At 39.1% G+C, this 16,192-nt stretch overlaps 1 protein-coding gene across 8 annotated transcripts in view; it reads left to right on the top strand.

Annotated features, from left to right (window-relative positions):
* Positions 1–16,192, top strand: part of STX8 (syntaxin 8) — a 221,375-nt gene that overhangs the window by 183,600 nt on the left and 21,583 nt on the right. The gene's annotated exons all lie outside the window — the stretch shown is intronic.

The raw sequence follows: 16,192 nt of genomic DNA on the forward strand, positions 1-16,192 counted from the left end.
AATTTTTTTTCCTTTCATCTCCACTCGTAAACTGGCCAGTTCTCACATGAGCTCATCTCTTTCTTGTAACGGCTTGCTAAAAGTTAACGAATTATGTAGAAGCCTTTATTTCCTTAACTACTACATGTGCATTATCTCTAAATATATTTAATTACATTATTATAGTTATTTTAATAGAAAACTGTCAAGCAGTCTCCTACCACCTAATTTTCAGAATTAAATTGTGTGAATAAATTCCTTTAAAAACGGACCTATAAAATCAAGCGTATAAAGAAATGTCACTAATAGCACTAAAAGCAGCATTGCTGGCACTGTTGATACAGGCAGAGGGATATAGGGCATTGAAGGGCAGTATAAATGCACTGTAAAATCGGGTGAGGACAGAGAGCATCTGCTACTTACCAAGTCTTTTTTTTTTTTTTTTTTAGAAATTACTACTAGAGTAGGTCACATGAGATATTACAACATGGAGAATGCAAATGGATAGCTTTCAGAGGAGGATGATCATTCAGTGCATTTGAATATGTATAAATAGTAGGCTTAATAAATGTCAAAGCTGATTGAAAGGCTAATGAAATAGATAAATGTATGTCAAGTATAATGGCAAAAAAGAAAAAAACAAAAGCATGTATCTCCTCCCAAATGCTCTGGTGCTAAACAGTGTCATAGGCAAATTATTTCAAATTTCCCAGGAAAAATAATTTATTTGTTATGTAAACTTATTTGTTATGTAAACAGAAAAAAAGGAAAGCTTCCCTCTTCACTTTATGATGTCAAAACCCAATAAAGATAACATACACACAAATCTATAGTCCAAGCTCACTTATGAATATAATGATTCTAAAAAGAAAAATTTTTAATAAAATGCTAGCAATTCAGTTCTCTTTTAAAAGAATAAAGTGCTGTGCCCAAGTCAAATCAATCTCAAGAATGCAAAAAAAGTTAGTATTAGGAAATATATAATGTAATTCTTCACATTAATAAATGGAGAAAAGCCATATGAACACCTTAATAGACACTAAAAAGGCATTCAATAAAACTCAGTATCTGTTCTTAGTATTTTTTTAAAAAGAAAGCAATTCTTCAAACTAGGCATTAAAGGGTACTTCATTATCATACTACATAATAACTATCACAAGCCAAATGCTACCATTCTGTTTGATGGTAAAAAATGAGAAGAGCAGATCAGGAACAAAACTCACAATGTCCCCTCACCACTGATGTATATCATTAACTTGGAAGACCTAACTCTTGCAGTATGTAAATTAATTAATAAAGATAAATTAAAATTATTATGATTGTAGATATTTACAGTCTTCTACCTGGAAAATTCAAGAGAATCAACTGAAAAACTGAGAAGAAAGCCAAGTTCTTCCAAGTATAAAATAAATATACAAGATTGTTTTCTCATATAGCACCCGTAACCAGTTAGAAAATGCCAGAGAACAGAGAAAAGATCACATTACCAATAACTACATAAGCTCAACAAGAAGTAGGACCTATGCAGGAAACTATAAAACATTACTAAGGTCCAAAACTGAACACTAACCAGCCGAGGTAAAATAAAAGGGGGAGCAGTTATCATAATTGTGATTGAGGATATCACAACTCAAAAGAACTGCAGGAATCAGGGCATAGAGGCCTTAGAGATAGAACATGAATTCTCAGAGCTCCTAAGACTCTTTGCATTAGGACTGCAGTGTTCATTTTTTCAGAGCGTACACTGAACAAGTCGAAACCTAAGGACTTGCCATGCATAAGCAGAGTCATCATAGAGTTAAAGTTTTATGGCAGGTGAGGAAAGAACACTTGTTTCTAATTCATACAAACATACCGTTTGGGCTCGTGGCAGGGCTGCATTCCATTCCTCCTTTATCTCTGCTTTGGCTTCGCTCTTTCCTGCCACAGACTGGCTTTCTCCTCATGGTGAAGAACATGGCCACTCGCAGCCCCACATTCGAGTCCTTCTTACTCTGTGAAAGGGTTCCTTCCTAACAACTCTTGGGAAAGTCATGGGGAAGGTTTCTTTTAGGGTTGGCAGGGGTCTGGTATCCTTGAAACATGAGTTATTGTGTTTGGCTTAGCCTCTGGTCAAGAGTGTAGGCAGGCTATTTCATCAGAAGGGTGTGCAAATTGGTTGGAGTGACAACTGATAGGCGGGAAAAATTACAGCCACAGAGAAGATTTGAATAAATGTAAGGGATATGCTGTGTTCCGAGATAGGTAGCTTACATTGCAGAGATGTAGATTTTCCCTAAGTTAAGATATAGATTTCATACCATCTGATTCAGAATTCCAGAATTCCAAAGGGAATTTGGGGGCTACTTGACATCACAATTCTAATATTCGTCTGTAATACCAGACACATGTAGTGAGACTAGCTAGGAAAACTCTGCCCAGTGTAAGGGAACAATCTTAATTTATATATCTTCTATTCAGTATTATTTTATCATCTATCCTAGGCTTAACATATGACCCAGTGTCAACACTTAATTTTTAAAGCTTTTCTTCCTGTACAGTTTTTACATAACCCAGGGAACTCTGAATTTAGAGATCTAATATCTGATGCTCTTCTATCACTCAACTTAGTTTAAATTCCCTCTAGTATTAGGTGCTGTGGGGTTCATTAGACATAGAAGGCATACTCCCTTCCCACTGTTGACGTAAGAAATGTTCAAAACTGTAGAGAATTTTTATGAGTTTATTTGAGCCAAACTGATGACAGTTGTGGGGAAGCAAAATCTCAACAGATGAGAAAATGTTCCAGAGAATGGCAGTTTTGCTGCTTATTTTTTACATTAGAATAAAAGGAGAAGACTTAAGGAGGGTTACACGAAATCCATTGGTAGTAGATTAAGGGGGTGGAGGAAAGCAAAGGTGGGGATCTCTGGGATTGAAAAAAAGGTAAAACAGAAACACACACTTCTTTTACATTGGTGGGTACGGATTGTTAATAATTAACATTTATGGCACATAGAGATGGTATTTGGGGAACAAGATAACAGTCATGGGTTCTGTGGTCTTGTGCTCTGGTATGGGTAGTTGTGCCCTGAAGGGTCTGGAAAAGAAGATTGCTCTGACATTTCAAATGTACGTTATGTTAGATGCAAAAAGACAATAGACAGCCTTACTTACTTACTTAAGGTAAAGATTGACCTTTGTCAAGAAAGCTACAAGCCTAACTTGACTGCCCACCAAGACCCGCTTTTAGTTAGGAATTTTTACTTTCGGACTATCCTGTGTGGTTACTTTCGGTCTCTGAGTTTGTAGAGCCTGCCACGCAGGCCTCCCTTGAGCTTGTCAGGTTTAGTATGTGGCCCCTTTTTCATCCACACCACCCACTAGTTATATTAGGCTATTCCAACCAAAGATGGGTATTAGACCTTGTAAGTTAGTCATTCTTGCACATGATTCTTACACATGATTCAGGGAATAAGTTTACCAAAGTGAAAAGAGCAGAAAGAAGGTTTGAAGGTCTAATCTGAAATTACAAGTATACAAAAGAATTTTGAGGTTGGTTGGTGAAGAATTATTGAGAGTGATAGTGAACAACGTGGGTTTACATGTAAGGATATTTGTTGAATAATAGTAAGAACCTGACTGTTGTACAAAATGTTTGATGATGCTGGAGATGACTTAAGCAAGAGAGCATGTACTGACAACCCTAGCCAAAGAAGGAATAAAGAGATAAAAGGAAATGTCAGTTAAAAAGTTTTTGCATGCAAGATAAATGCTAGTCAGGAAAACTGACATTTGTGATTTTGTTTAATGTTTGCAAATGGCACTCTCCTTGGGAAAGTCAACCTGTGTCTGAAAAGGAAAGCGAATGTGTAATGCATGATAACGCCTTTGTAAATATGTGTCATGTCTAATTTCTTTGGCTTTTGAAATAATTAGGGAGTTTTCACCTCTGGAAATTTGTAAAAATAGATGAGCTAAATGTTTATCTTCTGGGATGTATGTTCATACCATACTTAGGTTTCAAAGATCTCAACTAGATAACTATTTAAAGTTCTCTTCATCTCCAAGTGTTGGAAAAGTCCAGCAAACCCAAGCTGAAAGTAAAGGAATTTACTTTACATCGGGAGTAACAAAGAACTTGAAAGGATTGTTTCTTAAAAGAGAAGTAACCCTGTTCAGCTGACTGGAAGCAAGTAGTATAATCAGTGTTAAATAGCTTAAGAATGAATACCAAAACAGGCAGTCCCCCTACTCCTCCCACATCATTGGGTTTTATAGCTAAAATTCAGTTCCCCTGTTGGCTTTGTAAATAATATGCAGATATGGTAAGGTTCGGCATTCTGTGCCGCATATGTTTGGAATTAATCATGTAAGCACATTTGCACCAGCTGAAGCTGGAGCTCACAAATGTGTGGAAAACTATGGTGAGATATGAATCTAGGAGAAAAGGTCACGGTGCCTGTGCTAAAGCACATGTTGGAGAAAGTTAATCCTGGTCACCAGTACCATTTGAAGTCCAAGAGCATGTGTGAACCCAAGATGGCCCTCAGACAGTGAGCCCCCTAGGCCAAAGGGAAGTGACCTTCTTCAACTAATGGAGCGCGAATGAAAGTGAAAGAGAGCGCTCACAAAACACCGATGAGAGAAAAACCAGGTGGTAAGGTTAGCCCATCTGGCTAATTGGTCACAGACTGTAAATTCCCCTCAAGCATCTTTCTTTTAAGCCACATCTGCCCTTATGCTACTTAGAAGGACCTGGATCTTCTGAGGAGTTGCAGAGGAGACGGATGCCACTCAGGTTTGGGGCATTATTTTTTTTTTTTTTAATTGAACAATAGGAGTACGTCTTCTTACAGAAAGTTACTTGGAAGTGGGGAAAAAACAAGGCAGGAACGGGACAGGGCGAGGAAGGTGTTGGAAAGTCACTTAGGAAAATCCAGACTAGTTGCTCTATCAGCTTTTCCATTGCCAGATACAGCACGCCTCACTTTGGAGCCCATTTACTCCCCACGCTATCCTGCTATCCTTCACATTTAATTATAAATTATAATCAAGCCACATAGTAAATAGCTCATACAAATAACTGGTTTTTGTATTCTCTTAACACAGCTAATTCCTCATTTTGTCATTGCTTCATTTTCTAGAAATGTCTATAATTTTTAGCCTTCTTTTTTAACAATTTACTTCTTTTTCCCCCAACCATTTACTTTTTGGTTGTAGAATAAATGAGTGAGTGAATAAATCATGTCATAACATTTACACTAATGCACATTTTTAAGACAGTGTCCTAGGTTCACTTATTTCTTCATTTAGTCCATAAATGGTTATTAAATGCCTGCTATGTGCCAGGGAATAGGAATATAAAGTTGAATGAGATAATCTCTTCTTTCAAGGGGCTCAGAGTCTAGTAGGGGCAGATAGACTTTTTGTTTTTTTAATTAAGTCTATAAAGTGTTATGGGTTCTAAGATAAAATCTCTTAATGTAGTGAAAGCAATAAGGAGAAAGTGTCTAGGGTAGATGAGAAAGACTGCATGGAAGAGATAACTCTAAGTTTTGAAAGATGAGTAAGTGCTGGCCTCGGGCCAGGAGGTGGCAAGGCCAAGGCTCACTGTATTAGTCGGCTTGGGCTGTCATAACAAAATACCACAGACTAGGTGGCATAGACAACAGAAATTTATTTTCTCACATTTCTAGAAACAGGAAGTCCAAAATCAATTTGCCATCAGAGTTGGCTTCTAGTGAGTTCTCGCTCCTTGAGTTGCAGATGGCCACCTTCTTGCTGTATCCTCACAATGGCCTTTCTTCATGGGCACTCGGTTGGCGGGGGGGGGGGGGTCGCAGATAGAGAGTGAGAGAGTGAGAGCGAGAGCAAGAGAGCAAGCAAGAGTGAGTGAGAGAGAAAGGGAGAGAGAAAGAAAGAGAGAGAAGGAGGGAGAGAGGGCAGGAGGGAGGGAGAGAGAGAAAGAGAGAGAGAAAGAGAGAAAGCCCTCTGGTGTCTTCCTCTTCTTAAAAGGACAACAGCCCTATTGGATTAGGACTCCACCTGGACCCCTAGTTCCTTCTGATATCTCATCACTGAGGTACCCCACATTCCCTCTGTCCATGCTTTTTTAAGAGTTTTTTTCCCATAATAATGTTTTCTGGGTGGGTCGTTGGACTTTATCACATCTCCTATGTCAGTGTAGTTACAAATGCAAAAGGACCTTAACCACATATTTGAGAATTCTCCAAAGCTACCTCAGAAGCATAAACCATCTCTCTCCCATGCCCAAGTCATAATGCTCTTGTTATTTTTTTTTTTTAATAGTCTCAAAAATTTCAGACGTCCTGTGAAGGCTTCCTAAACTGATTAGAGAGTAGTGAATGACTTCACTGGGAGGCTGTGTAATTGCAGTGGTTACGAGTCAGAGTTCTACACTCTGACTGTCTAGATTTGAATTTAGCTCCATTACTTACCAGCTGTGACCTTGAGCATCTCTTTGTTTGCTTCCTTACTTGGAAAGAGAGTTCAGGTTTTTTGACACCGATTGTAGTGCTATTTGCCACTATGTCTTGCTCACTTGACTGCAGGGCCAGCAAAGAACTATTAGTGAGAAGGGTGGCATTGTGGTTGAGAAATCTCTCTACTAGGACATCTGGGACGATTAAATGAGTTAAATGTGCTTGGCATGCTTGGCACATTGTAAGTGCTCAGTATTTGTTATTTTTCATCATCCGTTCAGTAGACATGGCTACAGTCTCTCAGTGGTTCTATAGTGATTCTATTCAATAATATTGGTGAATTAAATTTAAATTTGCTTAACCAACCAATACACCTCATGAAAGCTATGAAACATTCATGTTTTTTTCCATTTTCTGTCAGATTGCTTTAATCTATATTGAAAATAATCTCCAAAGAGTCAACTTGCTGGCCAGGTATAAGGCCATATGTTAGCAGAGAAGGGTAGAGAGCATGACATTTGAATATCTAGTGGTATCTAAGGATTTGGGTCACAGGAACTGAGGAGAAAATCCTGAAAAAGAACCAGAGGATGGCCAGCGAGAGGGAGATGTATTAGCTCTGCCTCGTCCCCAGGCCAACTTGGAGTAGTCAAGGCAGATGATTTTGCAAGTCTTAGTCATCTAGAGTCAGAAGTGAGAGCTGCGCTGTGAAGGAGTTTAATGTCAAAGTTAAGAAGGGGGTTCTTTTTAGTTGGAGGTGGCAAGACGAAACTTCTTCCCATAGGCCTCAGAATAAAGCATGCTGAAGATTAGCCTTTAACGGGTAGCTAGAGAAATGTATGAGTGCCTTCTTTTTACTTTGTCTGCTGTATGGCTATCTTCTGAAGTCTGTGTTGCATTGTAAAGGAGTCAAGTTTAATAAACAGATTCTATTTTTGTTCTGAGCTATGGCTTGGGAAGGCGTTCTAAATCCCTGAACCAGGAACCAAGAACCCTCTTGGTCCTATGTGCCTGTTACTCTCTCTTCCACCACACGGTGGTGACACACCTAAACTGCAGGGGTAGGTCTCGAAAGCCGGTTACACTGAAGCCCCACCGACTGGCACCAAGATTGAGATTATGTCACTGACTTTTAAGATGCCTTGGCTCTTAACCCTTATAAGTTTCACATGTTTAGCATCCATTTATTTGTCTGAAGTTTTTCTTTGACCATGTAAAGAAATTGCCCAGTGGGCAGGCATAGCATCCATCCACCTCTGGCCTGGTCCTGTACCTCCTGGATTCACAGTGCATCTGCCCCCAACTCTCATGGCTTGTTCCTGAATTCTGGTTCTGGTCTGGTTAGCTGGCAGTATCCAATACTTAGGAACACATAGACATATGAGGAAAACAATCCTACTTCCCCTTAGTTCAACTAAGGCAAGGCTGGAGGATTTCAAAAAGAACTTTTCCCTGGAAACAACAGCAAATATACACAGAAGCATAAATAAATGGATAAGTTCATGGAGTCTGGCCTACAGACCAAGACTTAAGGATAAAATAGCAAGCAATGAAGACTGGCTAGCAAGGCTTAAAGAATATTCAAAGCCTAGTTTCTTCCCCCACCTTGGATTTAAGAAGCTGGTAGAGCAAACTTGAACAAAGATAACCCAAATTCTATGCCAGGATAGATTTTATTTATAAGTTGTAACCTCTATGTTCCAAAAAGTATGTAGAGTAGCTTACAATAAAGTGTGTGTGTGTGTGTGTGTGTGTGTGTGTGTGTGTGTGTGTAAAATCTCAAAGGCTCCTAAAGAAATAGGAAATGTTTAAATGTACTATATACGAGAACATAAATAGAATATATCAAACTACCAAACTAATACAATGTTTGTGTCTCAAATTTAGCACCAAAAACAGAATCCTGAAAAACTAACGCAAAAATAGGGACAAGGGATGTGTTACACAATGATAATATCAAATAGAAAAGAGAAGAAACATACTTTTCAAGAAAGGCAAGCTTTTTCCTAACTGAATATTTGTTACAGTAATTAAAGCATATAATTTATCAATGGGTTTATAAAACACAGAAACTCTCTCAATTTGGTTGATAGCAACATTCGTTTGAGTTGATTCTACTTTTAGAATTGACAGAATCTTCCAGAAGTTGCTCACCATCACTGTGCAGCACCTTCTTCTATTGAATGATAATTGCAGCTGTCTTATTTTTGTAAATCTTAAGTTTGCTGATTTTAACTATTATTCTATTCTCGTTTCAGAAATATAAAATATTTTATTATTTCTCCGAGGATGTTAGTGTTCCTCTGAAGTTTTCTTCTGTTCTTTGCATTGTATCTTTTCACTGAATTCTTTTTGATGATTTGTTGTTGTTGGAGAAGGATAATTGTTGGTCTTTGTCTTCTTTTTTGTCAAATATCTAGTGATGCTTGCCTTCCCATTAATGTTTAAGAATGAAGCACTAAAAAGACATCTAAAAGTTCTGTATACATGGATGAGGTATGTTGAATTGTAGGTTTCATAAGAGTGTTATCAGACAGGAAAGGACCTAGTCATTTTATTGGGGACTCCAAATCTTAGAATCTATTAAGTCTTTTCTCTTTGTTCAGTCTCTTTTTGCTGAGAGGAGCCCTCCTGTAGTCTCCTGCCTAGTGTATAGAAGCTTAACTGTTAGTGTCTCGGGGCCTAATTAAGCAGAGGGGACAGCGAGCTCACCATTTCATAGGAAAACTGGTATTTAATCCCCTTGTATCAGCCTCTCATTTTATCCCATCCTTCTTCTGAGCCCGTTGCCCCATATTTACAACTCCTCTACTCTGATTTCTCCACTGAACCTCTTTCCTGAGAGGATAGGGAAGAGGTAGTTTGCCTGGTTGTGCTGGAGTGACGGAGGGGATCTGGGAGGTAACTGATCCTCATATATTCTTTAACCAGCCCCTGTTTTTAGCTCTGCCTTCAGAAATACCTGGTGCCTCCCATATCTGAGCCTTTCCAGGGATCTAGTGCACCTATCAACATCCTACTTTGGATTCCCACCCCCACCCTCACCCTTAGTCAGTTGTTTCAGTTTCCACTCCAAGTCATTTATCAACTCATCCATGTGCTTTCAGCATTTCTTTGATACATCCGATTGGATATCATTGTCTCCCCTGTTCTTTCGGTTTGTAGATTTATATCATTTATCCCCCACTAGTTGTAGCTGGGAGGGGACAGAGATAACCATGGCTGTTTAATTTGCTGTGTGTAACAGAATCAGCACATTGTATACATCATCCCCTTCCGTCTTCATTACAGCCCCATGAGGTAGGTAGTGCTTTTCCCATATTGAAGATAAGGAATGAAGACCCTGAGAGGTGAAGGCCCTCTGTCAAGGTCACATAGCTCATCAGGGCAGAGCTGCAATTTGAACCCAGGTATGCCTCTGAAACGCAGACCCTTGTGACCACATCACACTTTTTTCTGGTTCTCTGGGATTGCTCAGGGATTCCTTTTTACCACACTGAACAGTATTAATCAGGAATACATACCACACACAATCCCAAGGGGCCATGTAGTTCAGCTAACAGGGCTTTTTTTCTTCCCTTTGTTCCCTAAAGCAATTATTTCTTTATTTCATTTAAAGACTCAGCCTCTGCAGCTGCTGCGGACAGCTTAGAGTTGTCTGAAGGTTGAAGACGAGAACCAAAGCTGTGAGCTTACAAGCTATCAAACTTGAAAGATGTATTGAGGTGAAATACCGCTGCAAAGCCTCCCCACCAAATTTTTTTTAAGTGCTTTTTCTCTCCAAAATGAAAAAGAACCATTTGTACTATACATACATAAAAATCTTCAGCTCTGGCAGTGTTCAAGACAGGCTTTTTCTTGTAACTGCCCACCCCAACAGAGCAGACAGCATAGTCTTCCAAAGCCAAAATAATTGTGTGTTGTACATCGATATTTAGAAGTCAAAGATCAGTGTATGTGTGTGGGCCGAAACATGTGCCTTTCCATCTCCCTTTGGAGAAGAATCCTGTGCTAACAGTTAAATAACTTTGTTTTCGTACCGAATATTTAAGTTGCAGATTTGAGCTATGTGGGCAGAGGTTTGAAATCAAGACAGCTGAACTGCTGAGGTACTTTTGGAGTTCAACCATTTGGAAGGAACGGAGACTGACTTCATGGGGAAGTATTCAAGTGGAGTTTTTCATCCCATTTATGATCTTGCCCTATTTTTTTCTTTTTTTTTTTTTCAGCTTTACCAAGTCTGCTATTTCCCTTGGCATTCCCAAGGAGGTCTGTATAGTTATTGGCAAGTGTGAAATGCAGTAATATGGGGATTCCAGAAAAAGTTCATTACAACTTTTCAGAAGTATTGGGTAAATTAGTCATTTTCGAGGGGAAAATGTGAAAGTATTGGTTGCCTTTAAATATTTGTTTTTCTAAGCACGAATACCCTAGCAACTGTATGTGAAGACAGGTTTATTCCAACAGAATTTGTAGTAAACAATGTGTTCATTTATGACCAGACGCTGGTACATGTAATAGTTTCATTTGTGATTTTCAGGCATGATACCAGGCCATGACCATTCTAAAAGATATTTTGCCACTTCGTGTTTCTTTCCCTAAAACGATCACTATTTGAGACTACCAGCGTTGCACCCATAGGCATCCTGGATTTGCCCCATATAGGGACAGACAAGCACCTCGTTGTCCATAATGTTTTGGGCTTACCCTGGCTTCTGGAGGCAGACCTTCGAGAAATGGCCCATCTAGGGTAGATCAGGAACTACAGGAAGCATTCTGGGGCCCAGGCAAACCGAGATGTCCCGTATGCCCCTTCTCCGTGTCACTACTTCGGACCTCAACATCGGTTTCTCCTGATTCGGGTTGTTTTTAAGCCAAACACTTGCAGAGTAGAGTTTGGTGGTTCATGTTTCTGTCAACCAGATTCCTGAGCCCAAGCCCAGGCTTACTGAACCCGACTTTCTAGATCCTGGGGCCTGGGAATCTGCTTTTCCCTCCCAGCACCGACCTTCCCCTCGCCCCTATTTTTTAGGCAAATCCTATTATCTAGGGCCATATTTTCCAGATTTCCTCGATGATAAGGATTACATGATGCTCTTACTAAAAATACAAATGCCTGCGCCTCAGGATCTCCAGAGGCTTGGGGCCTGGGAAACAGGGAGAAAGGACCTAGTATTCCAGAAAACGTAAGATTGTATGGCCAAGGTTACCTGCTGGAAACCATCAGAGGAAAGAAACCAGGTCCCCCCAATGACTTTGAAAGACTTTGCATCTGTTAATTAAAACAAAACTAGCGAAAGACTGAGGAGGACCTCGGGACTTTGGGCCCCCTAGGCAGTCAAACTAGAATTTTTTTAGGTGATTTTTACCCTTTTCTCTGTTATATTTCTAAGAACTTTTGTTTTCTAATTCTGCTAAGCTGAAGTCAAAATATAAAACCAGTCCTTATTCTGATGGCAACTTTATTAGAGGCAACTTTAAATTTACTTTCTTTTCACTATTTCAAACAATACATTTCATTTGCCTTAACTTTTCAAAAGCCAGAGTAGCTTTTTACACTTTTTAAGAAAATTATTGTAAACACTTGTCATTTCCTCTATCTTCTGAAGTTTTTTACTTGGTCTGTATGTAAACTGTGAGCTTCTACGGTCAAGAATACATGGATTGTTTATCTCTGTATCCCCTGGGTGCAGATGAACACCTAGCATGTTAAACGAATGCTATGTGGATGAGATGAATATGTTTTATTTTCCTCACTAAGTTTATTTTCTTTAGCTAAGACTATCAGAGTTAAACTTAACCTTTCTAGGGTTGTCGTTGTTGCTATTGTTTTGGTGAGTTCTCTTGTATGTAGTTGACTGTTAGTTTACTAATTTGAAGATTTATGGAGGACAAAATATTGATTTCTCGTTTTAAAAAATGTAAAACTGAGAGACAAAACACATAATTATGCATACCTGAAAAGAGAGATGTCCAGATCCCCTATATCCTGCCGAGGAAATTTCATTGCATAAATGGGTTACTATTAATGGATGGAAAAATTAAGTTAACTTGAATCCCCAGTTCACCAATCGTGCCCGTTAACTGAGGTATTAGTGTCCTGTTTAAACTCTCATAGCTATTAAATTAAATGGTCATGACATGAAACCTCAGAAAAGTCTTATTGTTGTCTAGAAAGATTGTGTACAGGTGTTACTAGCCTGCTTTAGAATAAAAAAGGCTTCAGTATTCTCAAAAATCATTTCCTCTCCTGAGGAAATGCACCATAGTAAAATAGCCTTTTCCAGTACAGTAATTGCTGGCTTTCAGTTTCAAAAGAAAATTCTTGAGTATTATTATACAGGGAACAGTTTCCATCAGGCTTTTCCGGATAGACACTAATAATTTTGGGTTCGATTAATAAAATTCCAGAAAATAAAAGGAACTATAATTTAATCCCTATAGACAGAAGTTATTGGAAACATTTAGTAGCTTAAGAAAATTGCTTTTAATTTTAAGAGATGCATATGATTTATTTAAGTTTATGAAATGAAGACTATCCTTCCATCCATTACAAAAGCTCTACATTCCAAGTTGGCATGGCGAGTCCTTTTCTTGAATTTGTACTTGAATCCCATGAAATGAACACTCTGAGAATTTTATTTCAAACACAGGAGGTTGAATATTTATAGAAAGGAAAAAACCTCTTTCATTCAAGAAAAGAAATTTCTAATTCTCCACGACTGTCAGAGTAAAAGATATTATTTGATGGCAAAGGCTTCAGAATTTACTTTGGGAAGTCGTATTAACTTCATAAAATGCATTCTTTCAAATGCTGATCACCTGGGGTCACATTCAGTTTTGGGGTCTATCATTGCGAACCCCCATTTTTCCTATTGAGGATGCCTGTCTGGTGTTCTGCGCTCTCTTACCCCCTGGTGCCCTTACCTAGGTTCCACATCAAGCACATAAGCTCTCTCATGTCAGTCTGTCCTGGTGTGTTAGATATCCCTTTGTTAGAAGACAGAACATGTAGTTCTTAAGTTTGGGTAAGGAAAAAAAATTCATCCCCATAAACCTACTTGCTCATTTCATGCATTCAGTTTTCAGGTTTAGCTCTTGCCTGGATATTTCCTCTCCGAATCTTTCTTTCAGTTGAGTATGCTGCCAGGTGAGCAGAGAATCTCAATTCTGCTCTTGGCCAAATAGGTTTCCAGCAGAGTGTCAAATAGAGAAAACGGCTGGTTTTCCTTTGGCTGACCTTTCTTTACACTGTGATAAAAAGCTAAGTCTAAGGATCAGAGTGATGAGGATCATTATTAAGAAAACAGACACCTGGAGGCACTAATGCTTCATTAATAAAAGGCATGGCTTCCAATTACATGCCTTTCTCTTGAAAATTTTCTTACCGTACTTTAAAACAATGTAACGTTTGAAGGAATATAATGAATGATGGAACACACTCTAGGATGTCAAAGAAGAGGGATTATAGTAAGAAAATATCAAGTACCAACCAAAATATTATCAAATGTTCAAAAACATAAATTGAATATCTAGGAATCTTGAGGTAGAGGGGAGAAAATGGAGAAGTGGCTCGCACATGGCCTCTCACAGGAGCGTTGGAAGAACACCCCCAAAACTGGCCTTGCTGGGGAGGCCTCTACCAGCCATTGATGCTGGACCCACAACTGAGCCTTTTGATCACTTTTATAATCACTCCAAAGGACTATATCTGCTTCACATTTAGGATACTTAAAGAAGATGTAGGTCTCCCCACAAACCCGCACCAGAACAGAAAATTTTCCTCAATGGCTTGCTAGCCCAACAGACAAGTTCTATATAATCCCAGTGGAAGAAACTTGTTGTCAAAACTTGCTTGAAATAATACTTAAGATGTCCAGAACTGGACCTGTGATCTTCTCCAGTCCTGTTCTTCTTTCTCTGTTTAGTATTTTGATGAGCAAGACCACCAACCGCTCAGTTTCTCAAGCCAAATACTCAGGATGTGTTCCTGGCACTTCCCTCTCACTTGGCCCCACATTCAAGCTGATGCCTATTCTTGTCAATTCTCCTTCTTTAGTATCTGTGGAAGTCATGCACTTCTGTCCTCCTTTCCTTCAGATTACTGGATTACTCCCGTTGTTTCCCAGCTCATCTCCCCGTCTCCAGTTCAGCTCCTTCCCAGTCCATTCTTCACACTGAAGCCAGGATGAGCCTTGGAAAATGTGGATTGGCTTTTATCAGCCCTTCCTTTCCACCACTACTTCTCCCCACTAAATAAAAGTTTTCAGAGACTGCCCATTGCCCAAATTCCTGTGACAACGCTTAGGGTCCTCTGTGATCCACTCTCCTCCTTATCTCCTGCCCACATATGACTCTGGAACAAACAAATTATTTTGTGCCTCTACCTTTACCCATCTGAGGCCTAATAATCACTTTCCTTATCTGCAAAATGGGAATAGTCTCAGTAGCCTCACAGTAATTTGGCAGGTTCCTGAAACATCCTGTTACTATTTTTAGTATAATTGAATTAAATGTTTATATTAATTAGGAGAGAACCGACATGCACGCGGTACTGAATCTTCCCATCCAGGAATATGGTGTGTCTCGCTCTTTATTCAAATTTTCCTTTATGTTCCTCAAAATTATGGGATTCTCAAAATATTGGTTCTGTTCATTTTTATTAATTCCTTTGTTCTCTGTTCATTAGTTTAGTTATTAATGAACTTTTAAAGTTGTATTTTCTATTTGATTATGACTAATTCATAAGAAAGGGGTTGGAATTTATCAATATATTTGTTAACTAGGCCCTTTAGTTCATATAGGTTCTCTGTCGACTATTCTGTTATTTATAGGTTAGGCATTCTCATTATCTGTAAGTAATAATTTTGTCTCCTTTAGTTCTTGAAGGGAAACCAAGGAAGAGATGTTGTTAGGCTTTCAATTCACATTTAAAGAGTGTTGACTTGGGCAGCAAAAGGGAGATCTGTTCTGTAGTGAGAAAGACAGTGAAAAGGCCACAGTAGTTTAGTCTAGAACAAGGAAGATGCCTTTGGAAACAGAAAAGATGGTTTGGAAATTATGTTGTTGGTATCCTCAGGTCTTTTTGTATTTATAGATAGTCTTAACATTATTGCAAGCATTTGAGTTGGAGCAAGTTAGACCTGGGTTCAAATCCCGGGCCCAGCATTGAAGAGCTTCAAAACCTTAGATAAGTTGCTGAACTTTTTGTGCTTAAGGTTTCATCATCGTCTTTGTCATCACCATCATCATGATAATAATATCAGTTTGCAGAATTATTATGGGAATTAGAGACGATGTGTCTAAGACACTGGGCACAGTGCTTGGCACACAGTAGGCCTTCAGGAAATACTGGCTGGACTTGCTGCTGCTGCCCTCATTGGGTAATGGCAGAGCCAAACTAATCATTCAGTCCCCTTTCACCAACACTTGGCCCTAGTCTCAGAATTTCCTAAGCTTAGAGTTCCCTCCACCCACCCACCCTGTCCCAGCCACCTCTTGCTTCTGCTTCTCTCCCGTCCTTACTTCTTTGCATCTCCTATGATCTTTCATCTCAGTTCTTTGGCCTTTCAGGCTATAATCATCACTGCCGTAGCCAGCAAGACCTATCTTCTGAACTTCAGATTTATACTGCTCATCCTATTGCCTTTTTGATATCTCATCTTGAAGCCCTCTGCAGCATAGCTAGAATCCCCTAGTTTTCTCTGTTTCAGTAAATGTCACCATTCACCCAGTTATTCAAGGTAGAAATCTTGTTTCCTCTTCTAGCACCAAAGCCCCTTTCTTAT

Source organism: Rousettus aegyptiacus, unplaced genomic scaffold (genome assembly GCF_014176215.1).
Source record: "Rousettus aegyptiacus isolate mRouAeg1 unplaced genomic scaffold, mRouAeg1.p scaffold_m13_p_6, whole genome shotgun sequence".
Taxonomy (NCBI): Eukaryota; Metazoa; Chordata; class Mammalia; order Chiroptera; family Pteropodidae; genus Rousettus; species Rousettus aegyptiacus.